The following is an 11,981-nucleotide window of genomic DNA, read 5'->3' on the forward strand; positions in this document are numbered from 1 at the left end:
CTGCCACTGCTCATGAACCGGATTGCATTTACGCCTATTTTGCCCAAGTAATAAATACAGAGTGAAAAGGATCTCCATTTAAGCTATGTCCCCTTTTCTCGCCAAAAAGCAGTGAGACAAGCAAAGTTGTGAGAGCAGCATAACAGTGTGAAAAAAAGCACATGTAGTTTAATAAAAGAACCGGAGCACAGAAAAAGACATCAAAAAGGCGCAATGTCAGACAGTGACAACGTGGTAATAAAACATCCAGCAAGACAAAGGAGCAGACATTGTCCTAGATCTAATGTTTACTAGGACAAATAGATGACCCTATAAGAGATGTGTAATTTGCCCACCTCTATGAGAAATGGGGTAAGAGAGGGCACATAACTGGCTATGCCCAATCCAGTCAGGTAAACATCTATTGTAGTCTATCAGATGATTTGTGGGATCCAGGAGCCTGTATTATTTCCAATCTAGTTTGGAGAAAACAAGAGATTACAATAAATTACCTCAGGAAAAGGGAAATGTCCAGAGCCACAATGGGCCCTATAATGGTAACCCTTCTTGAGGGTTGTTTGAGGTCTTAGGGCTTGTTCACGTGGGGCAAGAGAGAGCTGATTTTGGTGTGAAATCCACCTCAAAATCCACCCCCTCACAATAGAGGTCTATGTAGACCGCTAGCGAGCTGCCCTTTCTTGAGGCGTACGCCACAGGGGAAATCGTCAACAAAATCCCTCCGGACTAGGCCCATTCATTTGGGTCTACTTCGGAGTGAGAAGCTGCGACTGTCGGACGTCGTGGCTAGCCGCGGCAGGCACATTTTGGTCCTGATTCTGACGTGTTTCCCGCATCAAAATCAGGACCAAAATACGCATTCACTAGTGAACTAGCCCTTAGTGTGTGAACAATGACCCTTATGGCAGTGGTCAGTCATGTCATACTGGTCCTCTCTCCTCACAGTCTGAGCTTGAGGGACTTCCATATGGTGAAGCCCTTCCCAGGCTTCTTCTCTTCTTCTTTTCTGTCAGTAATGTCTTTCATTCATGAGAAAGAATATGAAGAGCCTATACCCCCCCCCCCCCCCCCCTTTACTTCCCACCAAAAACTGTAAGGAAATTAATTTAAGGTCTCCATAGAATTGACACAACTTCTTGTTCCCCTCTGCTGATCTTGTAAGCCTGAGAGGGACTGACATATCACACAGCCCTTTCCTTGCATGTCTTGTCTAATAATTTCTTCTGTTTCTGATGAAAAGGCCTGATTTACTTTCTGTGGGGATTTCTGCACAGAATGTGACAGAGATTCCCTGCATGCATCTTCTCATCACTGCCTGAAATAATTCTGAGGAGAAGTCCTGTGTGTGTGTGTGTGTGGGTGGAGCTTTACCTGAGAGGAAGCCCCGCCCACCACAGGACTCACCTGAGGCAGTGACTGCTGGCACATGAATGAGTTACCTTTCACATGTCAAATAAGAGGCAGTCATGTAAACCCAGGCACTAACTGGTGACATCTTCTATAACTGTAGACATTTGAAAAAATTGCCACATAGACATCTTTGGCTTCTTGCTTCTCTTGCACCCCAAAAAAAAGATGATAGCAATTAAAGGGGCTGTTCAGACTTAAATGTTTTGTGGCCGATCCTCAAGACAGAGCATAAATAGCTGAATGTTGGGAGTTGACTGCCAGCCCCCAGAGCGATCAGCTATACAGGCCCGCCTCTGGTGCCCATCCTATATTTTATACAGGGCCAAAAGCAGAAAGAACCATCTAGGCTTTGTTACTGCAGCTCACCTCCTACTGACAAAGGCAAGTGAGCTCACAGCCACCTCCGCTTTCTCTTTTTCCCTTCGGAGGGCCCCAGCAATGTGATATGAGGGACATGGGTCCCCCTGAAGGGCAGAAGGGAAAGTGGAGGTGGCCTGTGAGCAGGAACTGGGACTGGTAAGTAAATAGGGCCCATTACCTACTGGGGGATATACTGTATATATATTTAAATACTAAGATCCCAGGCCCTGTGGCAGATGCCACCGCAGTACTTACACAACAACACTAAGCTTAAAATAATTTGGGGCTTCATGTCTCCTAAAGATGCACCATGGGCCATAGACACAATGATCTAGAACAGACTCTTTTGACTTCTATAGGACAAGCACTGCTACTCCAGAGATGCAGCCGAGCTCAGCGCACGGCCAGCTCTACTACACCGGAGATGAAGCAGAGCCGACCGTGCACTCAACTCAGCTACACCGGAGATCAAGCTCAGCGCATGGCCAGCTCTGCTACACCGGAGATGAAGCAGAGCTGGCCGTGTGCTGAGCTCTGCTACACCGGAGATGTACAGAGCTGAGTGTGCAGCAGGGTTCAGCACACACTGCATCAGAGATGTAGCAGGGCTGAGTGTGTGCTGAACCCTGCTGCACACTCAGCTCTGCTACATCTCTGGTGTAGCAGAGCTCAGCGCGCGGCCAGCTCTGTTTCATCTCCGGTGTAGCAGAGCTGGCTGTGCGCTGAGCTCGATCTACGGTGTAACCAAGCTGAGTGAACAGCCAGCTCTGCTTCATCTCCGGTGTAGCAGTGCTGGACGTACGCCCAGCTCGGCTGCATCTCTGGTGTAGCCAAGCTGAGCGCATGGCCAGCTCTGCTACATCTCAGCATAGAAATGCATTGACCAGCATTGATTGGCCGAATGTCATACAGAGTACAGCATTCGGCCAATCAACGCTGGTTCTGCTGGAGGAGGCGGAGTCTAAGATCGGTCCACAGCAGTCTCCATTCTGGTCCGATCTTAGACTCTGCCTCCTCACAGACGAGCCTCCTGCAGAACCAGCGTTGATTGGCCGAATGATGTACTCGGTATGGCATTCGGCCAATCAACGCTGGTCAATGCATTCCTATGGGAAAAAGTCAGCTCCTGTATATCGCAAGCTGACAGGGATCCTGACGTAATACAGTGACTTGGGCATGTTAGATGCCCCCAGACATGCTTCCCCTGCTGTCCCAGTTGCATTCCAGGGTGTTGGCATCATTTCCTGGGGTGTCATAGTGGACTTGGGGACTCTTCTGAGTTGAAGAGTGAGATCCCCTGAAACAAGCATTTTTTCCCCATAGACTATAATGGGGTCCGATATTTATTCGAATAGTCAAATATTGAGGGGAAATTCAAAACGAATATCGAATATTTTACTGTTCGCTCATCTCTAATAATGAACATTAAAAAAAAGTAATCTTTCGGTGACAGGACTAATGTCAGTGAGGATGGCCTGATGTAACTGATGCTATTGGTGTTACCTGCTGGATAAAGTGGAGGACATGAAGACAAGTCACTCTGTTTTGGCCATGGTGCTTAGGAAAAGGTCTAGTGTGGTGATGAACTATTGTCCCAGTTGAAGGGAAACCAAGCAACTCTATTGGTTTTAGGGTCAGCAGATGACAAAGATATGACTACAGCTTTGGGGTAAGAAATACAGTTAGGGCCAGAAATATTTGGACAGTGACACAAGTTTTGTTATTTTAGCTGTTTACTAAAACATGTTGAGAAATACAATTATATATATAATATGGGCTGAAAGTGCACACTCCCAGCTGCAATATGAGAGTTTCCACATCCAAATCGGAGAAAGGGTTTAGGAATCATAGCTCTGTAATGCATAGCCTCCTCTTTTTCAAGGGACCAAAAGTAATTGGACAATGGACTCTAATGGCTGCAATTAACTCTGAAGGCGTCTTCCTCGTAAACCTGTAATCAATAAAGTAGTTAAAAGGTCTGGGGTTGATTCCAGGTGTGTGGTTTTGCATTTGGAAGCTGTTGCTGTGACCAGACAACATGCGGTCAAAGGAACTCTCAATTGAGGTGAAGCAGAACATCCTGAGGCTGAAAAAAAAGAAAAAATCCATCAGAGAGATAGCAGACATGCTTGGAGTAGCAAAATCAACAGTCGGGTACATTCTAAGAAAAAAGGAATTGACTGGTGAGCTTGGGAACTCAAAAAGGCCTGGGCGTCCACGGATGACAACAGTGGTGGATGATCGCCGCATACTTTCTTTGGTCAAGAAGAACCCGTTCACAACATCAAGTGAAGTCCAGAACACTCTCAGTGAAGTAGGTGTATCTGTCTCTAAGTCAACAGTAAATAGAAGACTCCATGAAAGTAAATACAAAGGGTTCACATCTAGATGCAAACCATTCATCAATTCCAAAAATAGACAGGCCAGAGTTAAATTTGCTGAAAAACACCTCAAGAAGCCAGCTCAGTTCTGGAAAAGTATTCTATGGACAGATGAGACAAAGATCAACCTGTACCAGAATGATGGGAAGAAAAAAGTTTGGAGAAGAAAGGGAACGGCACATGATCCAAGGCACACCACATCCTCTGTAAAACATGGTGGAGGCAACGTGATGGCATGGGCATGCATGGCTTTCAATGGCACTGGGTCACTTGTGTTTATTGATGACATAACAGCAGACAAGAGTAGCCGGATGAATTCTGAAGTGTACCGGGATATACTTTCAGCCCAGATTCAGCCAAATGCTGCCAAGTTGATCGGACGGCGCTTCATAGTACAGATGGACAATGACCCCAAGCATACAGCCAAAGCTACCCAGGAGTTCATGAGTGCAAAAAAGTGGAACATTCTGCAATGGCCAAGTCAATCACCAGATCTTAACCCAATTGAGCATGCATTTCACTTGCTCAAATCCAGACTTAAGGCGGAAAGACCCACAAACAAGCAAGACCTGAAGGCTGCGGCTGTAAAGGCCTGGCAAAGCATTAAGAAGGAGGAAACCCAGCGTTTGGTGATGTCCATGGGTTCCAGACTTAAGGCAGTGATTGCCTCCAAAGGATTCGCAACAAAATATTGAAAATAAAAATATTTTGTTTGGGTTATGTTTATTTGTCCAATTACTTTTGAGCTCCTAAAATGTGGAGTGTTTGTAAAGAAATGTGTACAATTCCTACATTTTCTATCAGATATTTTTGTTCAACCCTTCAAATTAAACGTTACAATCTGCACTTGAATTCTGTTGTAGAGGTTTCATTTCAAATCCAATGTGGTGGCATGCAGAGCCCAACTCGCGAAAATTGTGGCACTGTCCAAATATTTCTGGCCCTAACTGTACATACCCAATTGTGTAGATACTGGAGTTAGGTATGTAAGGTATGATTAGGAACACTGGGTTGTTTTTCAGTCTCGGGGAGAGTGAGAGAACCTTTCTTTTATAATTACACTGTATAATCTTTTAGTTCATTTTGAAGATGATAGGAAGTCTGCAAATACGTGACCAGACCAACACAAGTGTTGTATTCTGAGCAGTTCACTATCACACAATGTAATCTATAGTCTGTGGAACAGAAACTCAATAGTCTTTGCTGATCTAGCTTTCTTCTGCAGGGCACAGCGTCTGGCGTTTACTAACTCCTATAATATCTACAACAAATAAGTGATGCCGTTTACATATGATCAGCTACCTTTGCATGAATATTACCCCCTTTCCGCCATTCTAGCTTTTTCCTCTTCATCTTCCAAAAAATTATATTTCCTAATGGTACCATATAATGTTCTATACAGGGAACTTGGTATAGGGTCCCCAACCCCCTGAACAAATGTCATGCGTCTCCGGGGCCGGCGTCAGGTTGATATGACAGGCGGAAGCCCTGGCCTGTCAGTCTTCCGCTTCTATTGCAGCCTTGGCTGCGTAGGCTGCAATAGAGGTGCCGGTATTACGCAGTGCATTGCATAAAACCGGCGCTTCACTTGCAGTCTACCTGCCATAGGCTGCAATCAAAGCGCACCACTGACAGGACGGGGAGCCAGCGCTAGGCTTCCGCCTGTCATAGCAAACTCCGGGTGCCGGCCTCAGTAGAGGGAGAGAGCGGCGAGGGAGCGTGGGAAGGTGAGTACACCTATTCGTGTTACACATCATATAAGGGGCCTATGAAACTGAGGGCACATAACGAGCAGGACAGACAACAACATGACACTGGGGCACAAAACTGGAGGCAGAGATGGCGGCACATGAAACTGGAACAAGACATGGGGGGACATGAAACTGGGAGCAGAGATAGGGGGACATGAAACTGGAGCAGCGATTGCGTGCATATAAGCGGTTCAGCGCCACCGCCAACAAAGTCGTGGGTACCTGCTAATATATACACTCACCGGCCACTTTATTAGGTACACCATGCTAGTAACGGGTTGGACCCCCTTTTGCCTTCAGAACTGCCTCAATTCTTGGTGGCATAGATTCAACAAGGTGCTGGAAGCATTCCTCAGAGATTTTGGTCCATATTGACATGATGGCATCACACAGTTGCCGCAGATTTGTCGGCTGCACATCCATGATGCGAATCTCCCGTTCCACTTCATCCCAAAGATGCTCTATTGGATTGAGATCTGGTGACTGTGGAGGCCATTGGAGTACAGTGAACTCATTGTCATGTTCAAGAAACCAGTCTGAGATGATTCCAGCTTTATGACATGGCGCATTATCCTGCTGAAAGTAGCCATCAGATGTTGGGGTACATTGTGGTCATAAAGGGATGGACATGGTCAGCAACAATACTCAGGTAGGCTTTGGCGTTGCAACGATGCTCAATTGGTACCAAGGGGCCCAAAGAGTGCCAAGAAAATATTCCCCACACCATGACACCACCACCACCAGCCTGAACCGTTGATACAAGGCAGGATGGATCCATGCTTTCATGTTGTTGACGCCAAATTCTGACCCTACCATCCGAATGTCGCAGCAGAAATCGAGACTCATCAGACCAGGCAACGTTTTTCCAATCTTCAATTGTCCAATTTCGATGAGCTTGTGCAAATTGTAGCCTCAGTTTCCTGTTCTTAGCTGAAAGGAGTGGCACCCGGTGTGGTCTTCTGCTGCTGTAGCCCATCTGCCTCAAAGTTCGACGTACTGTGCGTTCAGAGATGCTCTTCTGGCTACCTTGGTTGTAACGGGTGGCTATTTGAGTCACTGTTGCCTATCAGTTCGAACCAGTCTGGCCATTCTCCTCTGACCTCTGGCATCAACAACACATTTCCGCCCACAGAACTGCCGCTCACTGGATGTTTTTTCTTTTTTGGACCATTGTCTGTAAACCCTAGAGATGGTTGTGCGTGAAAATCCCAGTAGATCAGCAGTTTCTGAAATACTCAGACCAGCCCTTCTGGCACCAACAACCATGCCACATTCAAAGGCACTCAAATCACCATTCTTCCCCATACTGATGCTCGGTTTGAACTGCAGGAGATTGTCTTGACCATGTCTACATGCCTAAATGCACTGAGTTGCCGCCATGTGATTGGCTGATTAGAAATTAAGTGTTAACGAGCAGTTGGACAGGTGTACCTAATAAAGTGGCCGGTGAGTATATATATATATATATATATATATATATTTATTATATATAAACACACAGTACAGACCAAAAGTTTGGACACACCTTCTCATTCAAAAAGTGTTTTGTGTATTTTCATGACTATGAAAATTGCAGATTCACACTGAAGGCATCAAAACTATGAATTAACACATGTGGAATTATATACGTAACAAAAAAGTGTGAAGCAACTGAAAATATGTCTTATATTCTAGGTTCTTCAAAGTAGCCACCTTTTGCTTTGATTCCTGCTTTGCACACTCTTGGCATTCTCTTGATGAGCTTCAGGAGGTAGTCACCAGAAATGGTTTTCACTTCACAGGTGTACCCTGTCAGGTTTAATAAGTGGGATTTCTTGCCTTATAAATGGGGTTGGGACCATCAGTTGTGTTGTGCAGAAGTCAGGTGGATACACAGCTGATAGTCCTACTGAATAGACTGTTAGAATTTGTATTATGGCAAGAAAAAAGCAGCTAAGTAAAGAAAAACAAGTGGCCATCATTACTTTAAGAAATGAAGGTCAGTCAGTCCGAAAAATTGGGAAAACTTTGCAAGTGTCCCCAAGTACAGTTGCAAAAACCATCAAGTGCTACAAAGAAACTGGCTCACATGAGGACCGCCCCAGGAAAGGAAGACCAAGAGTCACCTCTGCTGCGGAGGATAAGTTCATCCGAGTCACCAGCCTCAGAAATCGCAGGTTAACAGCAGCTCAGATTAGAGACCAGGTCAATGCCACACAGAGTTCTAGCAGTAGACACATCTCTACAACAACTGTTAAGAGGAGACTTTGTGCAGCAGGCCTTCATGGTAAAATAGCTGCTAGAAAACCACTGCTAAGGACAGGCAACAAACAGAAGAGACTTGTTTGGGCTAAAGAACACAAGGAATGGACATTAGACCTGTGGAAATCTGTGCTTTGGTCTGATGAGTCCAAATTTGAGATCTTTGGTTCCAACCACTGTGTCTTTGTGCGACGCAGAAAAGGTGAACGGATGGACTCTTACATGCCTGGTTCCTACCGTGAAGCATGGAGGAGGAGGTGTGATGATGTGGGGGTGCTTTGCTGGTGACACTGTTGGAGACTTATTCAAAATTGCTATTCCATCCGGTTTGCGTTTAGTTGGACCATCATTTATTTTTCAACAGGACAATGACCCCAAACACACCTCCAGGCTGTGTAAGGGCTATTTGACCAAGAAGGAGAGTGATGGGGTGCTACGCCAGATGACCTGGTCTCCATAGTCACCAGTCCTGAACCCAATTGAGATGGTTTGGGGTGAGCTGGACTGCAAAGTGAAGGGAAAAGGGCCAACAAGTGCTAAGCATCACTGGGAACTCCTTCAAGACTGTTGAAAGACTATTTCCAGTGACTACCTCTTGAAGCTCATCAAGAGAATGCCAAGAGCGTGCAAAAGCAGAAATCAAAGCAAAAGGTGGCTACTTTGAAGAACCTAGAATATAAGACAGATTTTCACTTGTTTCACACTTTTTTTTGTTAAGTATATAATTCCACATGTGTTAATTCATAGTTTTGATGCCTTCAGAGTGAATCAATCATATTAATGAAAATACAGAAAACTCTTTGAATGAGAAGGTGTGTCCAAACTTTTGGTCTGTACTGTGTATATATATATATATATATATATATATATATATATATATATATACATATATACACACACACACACATATATATATACAGTCCTATGAAAAAGTTTGGGCACCCCTATTAATCTTAATCATTTTTAGTTCTAAATATTTTGGTGTTTGCAACAGCCAATTCAGTTTGATATATCTAATAACTGATGGACACAGTAATATTTCAGGATTGAAATGAGGTTTATTGTACTAACAGAAAATGTGCAATATGCATTAAACAAAAATTTGACCGGTGCAAAAGTATGGGCACCTCAACAGAAAAGTTCAGATCATTTGAGAGCGGGCTGTCCATGCTCGGCGACCATCAAACTTAACTGAACTTGAATTGTTTTGTAAAGAGGAATGGTCCAAAATACCTTCATCCAGGAACTGATTAAAAGCTACAGGAAGCGACTAGAGGCTGTTATCTTTGCAAAAGGAGGATCTACTAAATATTAATGTCACTTTTCTGTTGAGGTGCCCATACTTTTGCACCGGTCATTGTTTGTTGTGCCAGTTGTACATTTTTTGTACTGTATGTGAACCCTCAAATGTAAAGCACCATGGAATTAATGGTGCTATATAAATAAACAATAATAATAATTTTGGTATACCTATGTTGGGAACACACTCGAGCATGTTTGTGTGCGGATGGCAACCCCCTGTGCCAGACCCCTAGCTACACCTCTGCCTAGGCATAATGGGGATTGAGGACTTATCCACATAAGTTATCAGTATTACAAACAGTGTTATTGGGGGGGTGGGGGATTCTGACAGCTGGACCCTGCACCGATCAGCTGATTCAGATGCAGAATCATTTACCAGTTATACATCCAAAAGCAGTTCTACTCCTATGTCTAGGTCTCAGACAATCCCTTTGATATACGTCAAAGTACAGCAACAGAAGCCAAGGACTGTCTTGCAATTAAATAATTTCACAAAAACACAGCGAGACCATTTTATTGAATAAGTAACAATGGTCCAGGATGAATAGTAACAATTTGCAAATGGAATAATAAAACAGTGTACAAGCATACATATCAGTACAGATAGTGCAAATATTGCTTATCCTTCTCACAGCCGCATATTAAAATGTTATTTGTGTAATACAAAATGTCAATAAAAACAAAACAAATAAAAATTAAAAAGTAAAGCGAAATTCTGGCTTCTGTTTAAAAGCAGACAATAGGATGAAACCATAAATAGACCTTAAAGGAGACCTGTTCTCCACTGCACCCAATATGCTGGAGTGGAGGGGTGAAAGTTCCTCTTTAAGCATGACAGGATTCACAGCTCTTGCTTACCAGTGATTTTCCAGCTACTAACACATTGCTGCTCCATCTACTAATGTGGATTTGGGCAAAGAGGCTTAAACATTTGGTAAATGGTTTGGAATTTGTTTCTAATGAACGTGATCCACATATTAGAAGTCTATACCCCCTGCTGCGTATTCAGCTGCTAGCACATTACAGTGATAGACAACATAACAGTGACTGATTTCTGCCTAAATGTCAATTTTCTTCACGTTTATGGACAATTTTAATCTTAATTTTCATGTTTTTTTCATGGAAATTAAAAAGATTTAGTGAACTGACACAGGGAGAAGTTGTCAGATATATCTGATGCAGGTTTCCTCATCCTATAACCCAACTACTGACTACAGTGTCGCTGTTGATCATAATTTATAGGGAGGCGAGAAAGACTTCATGGAACATATCAGCCTCCATAGCAGGGTTAACAGTAATTTCACAATTCTAATAAAAAACAGAATCTCAATTTTTTGAATTGGCAAATTAATCAAATTAATGTGATTAATTACACTCTCCTACTTTGAGATATGCAAATGAGACAGTAGCACTTAGAGCATGCCTTTTTGTTCCTGAAGCACCACTCATGCTGATTGGACCCCTCCTCCTCCAGTTATGACATCACCCTCACTACTCAGTGAGATCTCAGGCAGCAGAGGGGAAGAGTCCGAGGGGCGAGAGCATTGCTTTGGGACCTGAAGGCACGCCCTAAGTGCACCAACTTCTTCATTTACATATTACTTCAAAGTGGTTTATCTTCAAATCTACAAAAGTGATAACAGAGGTATATTGGTTATCAATGTATTGTGCCCTGTAACGTGGTGGTGGCAGTAGTCTCCCTTTTACAGTGTAACAGTGTCAAATATCTTAAACTGTATATTTCAGACAACCTTCAAAAGGTTAAACACTTTATTCACAGCAAACCTTTCAGGTGACTTCTACTGCCCTATCTCAGAGCAGGGTAACAGTGAGACATGGTGATATTTAGGTTTATGTGAATTTGAGCAGACATCGGTGCTGAAACTAATAGTTCTGATATCTTCAGCCCCGGGGTACACAACGGGAAAGCCAACAACGCGCTGATTTCAGTGCACTGTTGGCTTTCTAGCGGTATAAAAAAAAACACATATGCAGGAGGATTTGAAAGGTCCCCCCTTTAAGTGAAAGCAGACCGATTCCTTTTAATCCCCACCATATCAGTATGTCTTTGGAGTGTGGGAGGAATCCCACGCAAACATGGGAAGAACATAAAAACTCCTTGCAGATGTTGTCCTTGGCAGGATTTGAACCCAGGCCTCCAGCGCTGCAAGTGTGCAATGCTAACCACTGAGCCACTGTTGCCCAGCAGACTGATTCCTGACTGGACTCCTAGAAGAGACAGAGTCCTGCTCACCTGTCCACACACAGATACAGGTAAAGCTTGTCAATCTTTGTGTGTGGTCAGATTAAGGTGGTTTTTATTTAGCTATCCGGAAGCAGATTCTGTAAACCAATATATCACAGAGCTCAACTTCTCTCCCACTACCATACAGGGCAATATGAATCACCTGACATATTTACTGTAAGAAATGTGCTAAACTCACACTTATCCATGTGATGCTTTTGTAGATGTTAGGGCGACATATAAATGACATAAAACGTCCAACTATCTCACAGTTTCTTCTGTAAAGCTGAAGAA

General features: G+C 43.7%; 1 long non-coding RNA gene across 1 annotated transcript in view; it reads left to right on the plus strand.

Annotated features, from left to right (window-relative positions):
• Positions 1–11,981, plus strand: part of LOC142195709 (uncharacterized) — a 293,946-nt gene that overhangs the window by 189,027 nt on the left and 92,938 nt on the right. The window lies entirely within an intron of this gene.

Source organism: Leptodactylus fuscus, chromosome 2, assembly GCF_031893055.1.
Source record: "Leptodactylus fuscus isolate aLepFus1 chromosome 2, aLepFus1.hap2, whole genome shotgun sequence".
Taxonomy (NCBI): Eukaryota; Metazoa; Chordata; class Amphibia; order Anura; family Leptodactylidae; genus Leptodactylus; species Leptodactylus fuscus.